Consider the following 11,274-nt stretch of genomic DNA (forward strand, 5'->3'; position numbering starts at 1 on the left):
CAGCGTGGTGCAGCTGTTGCTGTTGCCTTGCTTGCCAAAGCTGCCAGCCCTCAGGAGGAAACACCATTTCATTAGCTTAGGTTACAATCGAAAAAGCACAGAATTTGAAAGAAATCTAAGTCTACGTACCAATAATTAAATATCAGTCAGAGGCTATACGGTCCATGGGTTCCACATTGGATATAAGTCTTCCTTGCAAAAATAAAGTACTTCATTGCATGCTTTTTGTAACATATTGCAGATACTTAGCATTAGTGATACTACTAGACATGAAGTGGCTTAAAATATTAGTGTACTTACCCTTTCCCAAAACTGACTGATGTAATTTTAGTCACTTTACAACATAAAGCTGTTTTGTGATGCAGGTAAGAGATTTAATTCTTTGTGTGTTAAGAGACTGCAATGACAATCCTCTTACCTCAGTTCTAAGAATAGGTTGATCTTTTTAAAATATTTTTGTTGCTTCTTTCACCACATGAAAAAAATTTCCTCTCTGTGAGTCGGCCAGTAGAGGGAAGCATCACATTCCCAAACCTAGCACAGTACAACGTTACTGCAATGCACTGCCACAGGTTTGAGCATTTTATGATTCAGCTCATAAAAAGTACTTGCCGAATTAAACTTTTTAAAGCTATGGATTGCTTGTACAGGACAGCATAGATGCTGAAACTACCAAAGCAAGCTGCAGTTCTCTCATCAGGTGATGTTTGCTGTTAGAGCCTGTTGAAGGGCTGCCTCATGAGGAAGGGCACACATAAGACAATATTCTAGGAGGGGGAGTTTAATTTTAGCATAAATATTTTATTTGAGCTCAGAGTTTGGTTTGCATTTTGTTGTTGTTGTTTGTTTGTTTGTTTTTAATGTTGTAAAACTCAGTTCTCCCCTGATCACAGTGGCAGTTCAAAACACTCAGTGAAGCAAATCCATAACTATTTCATGCTTTCCTGTCTCCATCTTAATTGTGCTTCCAATTTATGAAAAAGTAAACAAAAAAACTACTGCTGTAAACAGCTTATTGACTGTTCAATAGCAACTACAATCTTAATATAAGCAGAACTAGTTGAGAAAGCTATTTGACCAAGAATACTCATTTCAGCTTTTTGTTGTCTGCCTTAACTTACCACCAGAAGCTGCTAAGTAGTTTGAAGGTAAAGTCCTTCTGTCTCCTGGACTTACCATAATAGTTCGGGATATTTGCCTTCCTGTGCTTTAGCTCAGCTAAATAGAGTTAAACCGAGCCAACTACCTTGACGTGACTTCATTACATTTGGGGGATCTTGCTTTCCTTCACCCAAAATTTAAAACAAGGTCATTAAAATAAATAAATAAATAAATAAATAAATAAATAAATAATTTTGGTACAGAAAAATTGTTAGGCATAAATAGGTACAGAAAAGCTGCATAAGGGCTGCGCAATACTATTTCACATATTGCAAAGCTCTTATCACAGGCTGATATAAAAGCAAACACAATAGTTGTTTCGGTAGATTTAAGAGGCATTCATTCAACAACAGGAAAACCATGAGATTCTCTGCAAAGCAACAGAATTAGAAAGCAAGGAAAAAAGCAGATTGGCAGCTGAGCAAGTGTTGGTCTTTCAAGGCTATTATCACAACCTTCAACAAGCACTGCATTTTGCAGCAAATTAGTGACTTAGTTTGACCTAAAATCCTTCCCATATTGAACACTACCATGCCATAAAACTAGCATACTTCTAAAAAGCAAAACAATTCAATAACAGAAGTCTAATTGAGACTAATATCATAATTTTAAAATCAAATCTGATTTTCTTCTCAAAGTTTTAATTTTTCCAGAAACCACAGAAAGGCTATAATTTCATGCCTAGCTATTAATATGTAGCCCTATGAGGGGAAAAAAAAGAAAAACCAAAACCAGAATTCAGCATTAAAACACCTCTTGTAATTCATTGCAATTTCAAATTTTTCTTTTGTATTAATTTCTCTAATTAATGTCAGTACTCTCTGCAGTGACTTGTTTGGGAACACCAGAAAAAATAGCACCAACTTTAACAATAACCTTTCTTCCCTTTAACGTACTCCGCTACTAGTTTCCTTTGCTTTTTCCTTCAAATAAAACAGTGCCTGCACAATCTTCTACTGGCAATAGGAATAAACGCTTATGCACCCTCTTTTTTCAGGGCTTAAAATCAGCAATGGAAGACAGTTATCTCCAGTTTGTTCTAACCTTATTTCTAACCAACTTCACATATCTGACAGGTGAACCTTTATTACTTCTTTATTGCTCTGCTAATAGACAGTATCAAACAGTATTTTTAGGGGTCATATGGCCAACAACTTGCTACAAACCTTCAATAACAAACAAGATCTAGATAAATGAATCACATTTCAGTGACTCCAAACGTAATTCTGTCTCAGACTGTGATGACAGGCATTCCCTGCTGAGCACGACCACTCAAGCTAGAATTGTTTCTCATATACATGGAAGCTTAAATGGTCATTAAATGTTCTTTATATTTTTTGAGATCTAGAAATGCTTTGTCCCAACGATTTCTCCTCCAACAGTTGTTGCTGACAATCCACAGCCATTTGTTAGCTTACATCAGACAGAAACAAAAATTAGGCTTAAATTAATAAAAATCCAAGCCTTCAATATGAAAAATGTATTAGTAGCTCATAAAATGGTACATCTGAGACCATTTCATAAGTATTCTTCAGGACACTTTCAATAACAGAACTTAAAAATGGCAGTAAGTCAGAGAAAGCACTGAGTCATGGGCAATTTAGTCCTTCCTAGTTCTTACTGGACTCTTCCCCACCCTATCTCTCAGTATATTTATTAAATATGGATTGCTGTTGTGCTCACTCACAAACAACTAGTTCAGCATAGCGATGCCTTAAACTTTCCAGTCTGTAAAGCAAGCACTTATATTTTCAGGCAGGCTTAATGATTTTAGATAAGAGCTAAACACTATTTCTCATTATGATGTTGCCTTGGTAACTTTCTATGAACTTGATTTTTTAAATTGAGAATAGAGAGGTAAGTTTACTACAAAGGAAAAGAAAATAAAAGACAGATAAATAAATAGCTTTACTGACAATCATTCCTTCTAACATGGAATTTGGCTGGCAATCTTTAGCCTCCCATCGACCAGGAACATCCAACTAAAGTGTATTGCAACGCATCTATTCTCAGCTGCTTAGCAATTCATTTGCTAGCTATAGTTGAATGTACAAGATCAGCTCTGGTTCAACTTTCCTTCATTTTATTGTCACTACCTGAATTTTAAACAAGGCTAGCATCCCATCCCATGCAAACTGCTTGTTTTTTAACAGCAGTTTTCCCAAGAGTTTTAATTTGTTATATGTTCTGTCTAATTCCCCAAGGAAGAAAAGCTGTATTTCAAAAATCACAGTGAATATACAAATCTGAGGACACTATATTCCCCAGTGATTGCATGTAATCTATTAACAAGTTTACTTACTAGTGTATCAATGATACCAGTGCCTGCACCCCAAGCCTTCTAGCATTGTAAACTCAATAGTCCACAATCACTTCTAATGCATCACTATGACTGACATCCTTGAAACTACGTCTTTCAGGATTACATTCAGCTCCTATGTCATTAGCAAAAATATGAAGAAGAGTTATAAGAATTTGGACAATAGCAAACAGATATTTTTGCTGATAGCTAGGGTAAGAGTAACTCCACACCAATCTATCTCATCGCACTCCATAAAGAAACCAGTATTTGTCAAATGAGATGTTTAAATTACTTGGCTTCAGTTAATTTCTTGTTTTATTCTTTTCACAATAATTAGATGAAGAAATTATGCAGCATAAGTACATCTTACTCTCCACCCTACTACCCTATATGTGACTATGTCACAGGAAAAAGGCTTTGTATATTAGCTCTGTTAATAAGAGTATATTCAAATACAGTGCAATGAAAACAGTAAGTCAAATTCAGTAAAATATCTGTGGATGGTTTTCTTTTATGTGGAAGTATTGCTTTCCAATGACGACTGAGTCATACCTTAGAAGAATAATGGAGACACAAATCTTAGATACCCAAGTACAATAACTGAAAGCGTAAGCCCTCAACGTGCCACCCTTTCTAAAAGGGAAACAAAGTGAAGTCCTCTTTTCTGGACAAAATGCATCCTGTTTTTCCTAGCTATGATTAATTACATCAGAAAGCTTGAGTGAGAAAGCTTCAAAAAGCATTTTTTCCTTACTCTGTGCAAAACTTGAGCGTTAAGTTAATCATACTATTACTGAAGGCTACTTAGTAAAACTTGTATTGAACAAAATAACCATTACACTAACAGATACCAGTACGTGGATATTTCTGTGCTTTTTAAATGGTTCTTAGCACTGTTTTAAAGCTTGGAAAAACATGCAAGCAGAATAAGCATTCTCGACATCCAGCCACAGATCATTTGTAGCCCATCAAGGATGCATATCTGTGATTGAATTTGAGCTATTGCACTTACAGATGCCTTCAGTTATCACGTATGTGAGCCACAATGATGAGGGGGTCTCTAGCTAAAGACAGAATTTATTCCCAGGCACACACCAACTCAGGTTAGTAAAATGTAAATGTGGCCTTCAAAACCTATTATACTAGGCAAAGTAAGAATTAACCTCAACTTCAACAGTTATCAGCAACTTTTTCATACTAAACAGTTTCATGATACAGTACTGCTGCTGTTTAGTGAAACAGGCCAGAAAGGTAAACAAGCACATTATTAAGTGCTTTCCAGTGTTCAGATAAATAATACACACTTGTCTCTCCACAGCTGTTAAAAATAAATACACAAACTTGATTTTGTCCTTCTGATTAGGTCAAGATCAGTTAGTTCTGCAAGACAAAATACAACTAGCCAACTGCTTTGGCACATTTCCTTTTACTAGATGTCATCACAGGGCAAAACATTGTTAAGCATGTATGAGCAATACTAGAGAAAACACTATACTTGACTAAGTTCGAACAACTTCTCATTTGTTCACATTTAATATCTTTGATCCTGAATTATACCAAAATATTGCTACTTTTGTCAGTATCTGCAACTTCATTTTCTTCCTCCCCGAGTAATTAGGTTCAATTAAAAGGTCAGGTTTAGATCAAGATAGTCACTTACATTATTATCAACAGTGACAGTATCCAGCTGTGCACAATAATAAATATATTTTTATACATAAATATACAGCAATATTTTCCATAAATTATTTTTGCAGCTTTTTCCTCTAGTTTACATACTTGCACTCATACAATGCCCGGCTTCCTGTTTCACGATCACTTCCTATCTAACAAAACTCCAGAGGACATAAATCACAATGTTATCCCAGAATCAGTGCGGAGTCTAATGTCCTCTCTGTAGACTTGGGAAACACTGGTGTGGTTTGATGCTACTAATATCCGCAATGGCATACTGGGACTTGCAAAATATATGCTGGATTTGCACACGTAAAAGTACAAACACAACAACCATCCCATTTGTTATGTAATTTTATATTCCTGGACAGTGTAGAAAGTTGCATGGTCTGGATTTTAAAACTGGAAAACCTGAGGGTCAGACATGAAAGTTGTCATAAAATATTATATTTTATGCAAACTTCCTAAGTCGTGCTGTTGTCTATTTCTTTATGCAGTTCTGTGGTACAGTGGGCTCAGCTGCTTTCTAGGAACACCGATTTCAGTTACAGAAGTGAGTCTGGATCTAAGTTAAAGTTTAATGAAGTTAAATGAAATTAACCGGTGTCACGCCTATAGTGTTTCCATATCTAGGATTCACTGTCACTCTAATGACCAGCATTTGTATGATTTTAGCCTCTAAGTCACCTCTGCTTTCTACTAATAACTTCCTTTCATGCACTCAATTTGAGATCTTTCAAGAAGAGTCTAAGCACACCCCAAAACCTTTATTTTGCCCCTAGGCACTACATACATAAAGAAAGCAACAGTAACTAATAATTATGGAATCACACAATTGGGATGGACTAACAATAAGTAAGTCTCAATAGATCTACTTCCATTTTCAAGTTGGTCTTAACAGTCTTGCTTCTACTCTCTGCTTGAATAAAACATGCTGTAAATTACCCATTCAAATACATCAAGACACTACCAAGTGGCAGACTCTGTGAAGAACTTAAACCACAAAGAATGAACTGTATGAAAGAAGAAGATTCAGCTGATGACTATAAAACTGTCTGCCTCTGTCACCAGAAAAGCTGTCGGAGTATACGGTACTGTCTCTACACATCTTGTACTGCCAGCCAATTCCAGCACTGCAGACACATCTTACTTACTCATGTATCTATTCCCAAAACTTACTTTTTAGAACTTATCCAGCCAGGAGGCAGCAGGGCAGGGGTAGAATTGTGCCTTTCCAAGTACCAGGCAATGCTTTAAGCTCAGAAGCTAAACTGTTCTATCTGTAAGATAATGATTAAGATGTCTAATGTTGCATCTGAGACCTGGTTAACTTCTACATGAAGCAGTCATAGCTGTTACCTTACATAATCATAAACCAAAGCAAACCTGTGTATATTAACCAGCTGGTAAGTAATCCACAGCTCGTAACCCCAGAATTATTTTACTTATTACTTGAAATTAGATATAAAGCTGCTTTGTAGGAGATTTAAGCACATTTAATTGTTGCTCCTTAATGTAATTGGTTGCTTCGTACCAAGGGATTACTCTGTTGTGCAGTGAATTTGCAATTTACATTACCATCTGGCTGAGAGATCTGTTTTGGAAAATTACAATACCAGAGTATTTATTTTTTCCAGTGCAAATTATAAATGCATGATACATAAGTAGAAATCATCCACTATACCTAATTCAAGTTAGTGATCCAATGAGTGAGTGCAATCATAAATGTTAAATTTTGGGTTGTTGGTTTTTTGGTTTGTTTTTGTTTTTCAATTTTCCTCTTTTTCCATGTCATTTAAGTAATTTTATCCTATAAACATACACAAAAATACAAGCTAGCATTAGAAATTAATCAGCAGTGGAGGAAAATAAATTATTTCAAACAAAATGAGCTATTCCACAAGAGCAACAAATCAGTTAAGCAGACATTATATGTTGTCCAGTTACTGTCAACGGTAATGGCTCATATTAGAGTAGGCAGCTGAGAAGGTAAACTTATTCAGTGTGGCTTTACACAATGTTGAAACTACTGCCTACAAAACAAATATTAATCGCTACTCCAGAAATCACGTAAGGGACCCTGCAAAAACTTGACAAGTTTGGTTATTCACTACTTCAAATCTGTTCTACAACATACGTTTTTCCCAGAGAATAAACTGTCAAGATATGTACTGTTTTTTTCAATAGCAAAAATCCATCCTTATTTCTTTCCATCTTAATCAAAAATGTAATTGATAGGCAAACCTTATTTTGTGGTGCAGTAGAAAAGACATCACAAACCAACCTTGCCAATGTTGCTCTTGATACATGTACTTCCTTACCCATATAAAATCTGCTTACTTAAAGTAAGATATTTTTTATCACATGACTACTTAACAGTTATGAAGAATGAGATATAGTCCAGAAGTGATTTATATTCAGACCCTGAGTAGTGAAGAAATACCTTTATTATCTTCAGGCATAATTGCCAATATTCTTATTGCTATGCAAATTAATTGTTGTAAAGAAAAAAATGTCCGGTCAATATGGTTCAGGCGTTCATTTATTAGACTCACACAGTTTGCTCTTTCTCCCTTTTTAAAAATCAGTGCACAGCACCAAGTGGGATAGTACCTGACAGCAACATTGATGTATCTTTCATAACTCCCAAAGCACAAATCATTTGAATCTGAATTTACTCATATTTGAACTGTAATCTGATACCAGAGAAATCAAGGTAAGTTTTCCAACCTTATCTAAGTATCATAGTAAGAACCTAGAAAGTTCCAAAACAAAGTAAGAACTTTACATGCGTGTCAACTGGGTTAACATAATATAACTTGACTGTCACAAACATTTTTTTTTTTGGCAGCTTTCTGCCTACTTTTATTCCATTCAGGCTTAAATACCATAAAAGTAGGCATTTGGTTTTGAAAAAGGCTAAGATACTCTCAGACGTGTTGAATGGAAGATACAAGGCTCAAAGAAATCAAAAATCACTTAACTATTGACCCAGATCTACCATGTTGACAGGCAGGAGATCACATTGCTATCATAAACAGATGACTTATTTACCTTATGCATCTATTTGTAATATAAATGATACTGTGCCAGTTAAGTACTCAGCATTCCAGTATCTCATAATCTTGTTGTACTCACATGGAGTAAGTATCCATTACCACTCAGAACACTCATTTAGCCTGCTCAACTGACTGCTTAATGAGGTCTGGAAAGTAAAATCCTTATCTTCAAAAAGCCAATGAAGAAAGAAGCATGCATGCACACTTTCTCAAAGCAAAGTCATTCAGTCTTATTGTGAAGAGGAGTTAGATTAAGCAGAGCATTCAGAAAAATATAAATTAAAGAAATGATGAAACATATATAGTGTTTTCTAATAATGAAAACAATGCTCTTTTCCATTTGTTGAATATTGTATTGTTAGATTATTTTTCATATAAAAAAATTATATATTAGGCTTACAAAATCTCTCATAGAAACTATGCATTCTCTTTTACCCCCACCAAACAAGTTATTTAGGAATTCCATGCAGTAACAGGTGTAGTGCAGCTCCCTTTAACGTCTTTTTTAGAGTGTTTATAAGTCAGACTGGTCTTTGTTTCAGCTCCAGAAATACAGAGTGGGATGCCATTAGCTGCACTCACTCAGGTTTTAATTAACATACCAGTCATCACTAAACATTTAAAGGATACTACGCTAAGCATTTAAAGGATACTAGCCCTAATGCTGGCCACATCCCTTTCGCTCACTACTTATTTGTAGCTACATGCAGGACTCACAAAGCAAAGCTGTAATTGTTAGCCATTGCTATACCACTGATGCCAATGCAAGCTAAAACAGTATCCTTCGCTTTATCGATGCACAAATTGGATCAGACAAACCTGAAATAGCCAGTGAGATTCTACAGATTGTTTCTCACCATATATCTGCAGAAAACACACAAGTTTCCAAGTTGAAGTCCCTCGGTCATAAATATTTGCTATCTAAGACACCTCAAATTGAAGCATAGACCCTACATGGCTAAAAACGCATTGACTGACTGCAGAGCATGAGTTTCTTTTAAGAAGCATTCCATGAACTTATACTTATCTGCCAACTGGAAAACACTGTTTTAAGTAGAATATTTTTATAAAAGAGTCATTTCAATTCTTTAAATTATGTTCAATAACGTGTTTATTTTGCTATTTGAATCCCCAGATTTTTATTAGATGTATATTTTATTTAGATTTACTTTTTTTAATTCAAGAAAAATACATCTTCACTGATCCTGCAGCAAACAGAGCAGTTAACCTTCTCTCATAAGACATCATTATCCAAAGATCTGGTATATAGCAATTCTGACACGTAAAAAGATCACCGGGACTACTGAAGTTTCCTTTTAGCTCCTGTGCATGCACAAGGAGAAACTGAATTATTGCTCAATTATTCTGATCGGACAACAAAAAAATTATGTGTCATTCTACCAAGAGACACTGATTTGCTTGTACCCGCTTTCTTCGGTGTGCAACACTGGGCGTCTCCCAGAGCTGACAAATTAACCTTTAATTTTGAGCAGTGTCATGATGAAGCATTCCCCCGAAAAGGAAGTTTGACAAAAAGCTGTTTCCTGTTTTCTGCTAACTGTGTGGTCACATTATTCATAATGTAACTAACACCAGCTTAAGTTTGTCTACTGAGAAAGCACTTGTTTTCAAATACTCATAAGCATAAGTAAAAATACAAACAAAACCCTTACTGGAAAAACCCCACATGAAACAGGAAAACTCATGTCAATTCCATCTGCTTTCTCTTTCTATACATACTTGTTTTTTATCTTTCACATAGGTCTAGCCTGTGCTTACAACACTTGTCATTCAAGGTATTTTTCTTTTCCCAAGATACCCCTTACAGTGATGTTCTTCTTAGTGTGACACTAGTCAAATGCATTTGGTGTGCCAATTAAATGAAGTCTCTGTCTCACTTCATGAGAGAACTGGCTTCATTAAAGACAGAATACAGGGAATTTCTTGGTTAATTGTAAGTGGGAAATGCTAGGAGCAGCCAAAGACTAGCGAAGCTCTGAGCTAGTAAGACTGAACTGCAGCCAGAGGTTGCCTAGGTATATAAATATAAATATAACCTTTTTGTGATGCAACAGGAGGTGGGAAGCCTACATATTCCAAGGATCCCCAACTCCTCGGGGATGAGTTTCCCATTCTCCTGTTATTCCTTTCCTCATCTTCCATCAGCATCCAGGAAGCTGTGCAGCTGTTCTGAACCGGGCACATGATAGAACAAACAGATCTCGAGGACTGAGCAGTGCTGCCCTGCGCTGAGTCAGCACATACCTACTGCTGAAGTGAAATCCGTTTTGACTTCCCACTGGAAAAATTTAAATAGCCCTTGAAAGAAACAGGTCAGTACATCTCAGACAAGTGCAAACTCCGACAAAACCACCTCTGAAACAGAATGCCAATATGATGGTAAAAATATTTCTTATCATCACTTATGACTCAGGCTAAGCGAGCAGCTTATGGCTGCTGGCCATGTACTACACAGAAAAAAAAGCACTAGAACATTCACTAAAACAGTGTTGCAGTGGTATGTTAAGATCAGGAAGTGTCTGCCCTAGTAAACTGCTTATAGTTCAAAGATAATCTGAGGATATAGCAACAACTCTCAATTTCCTAGTTAAAAGACTCCCAACTGAAATTGCCATTTATCAATATAACTAATAACTCTAATATTTTATTTGTGTTTCAGATTACTCTAATTTGTAATTTAGCACTACGAGTTAGTGAACGGGAAGTTTTGTCAAGTTTTAGGTACAGACAAGCAGAAATAATACCCTATGCATCTGAATACTGCTTGCAGTCATCAATAAAAGATTAACTAATAAAAGAATTAATGAAAACCATTATTTTATTGTTCCCGGTAGCTTCCTGTGCAATAAAAAGAATCACTAGTGAACACATTTCTGCATAAAAGACAGCAACTATGCCAACAAAGAGTTTTGACATATTTTAAGTTCATTTAAAATGCAAACATAAACTCAGAAATTCCACCTTTCAATCCACTGGACTTCAAAATATAGATGGGGAGAGTAGGGGAATTATTATCTTAATTAATTTCACCCATTTCTCTTTGTTAACTTAACCACA

The sequence above is a fragment of the Nesoenas mayeri genome, assembly GCF_963082525.1.
Source record: "Nesoenas mayeri genome assembly, chromosome: 13".
Classification (NCBI taxonomy): Eukaryota; Metazoa; Chordata; class Aves; order Columbiformes; family Columbidae; genus Nesoenas; species Nesoenas mayeri.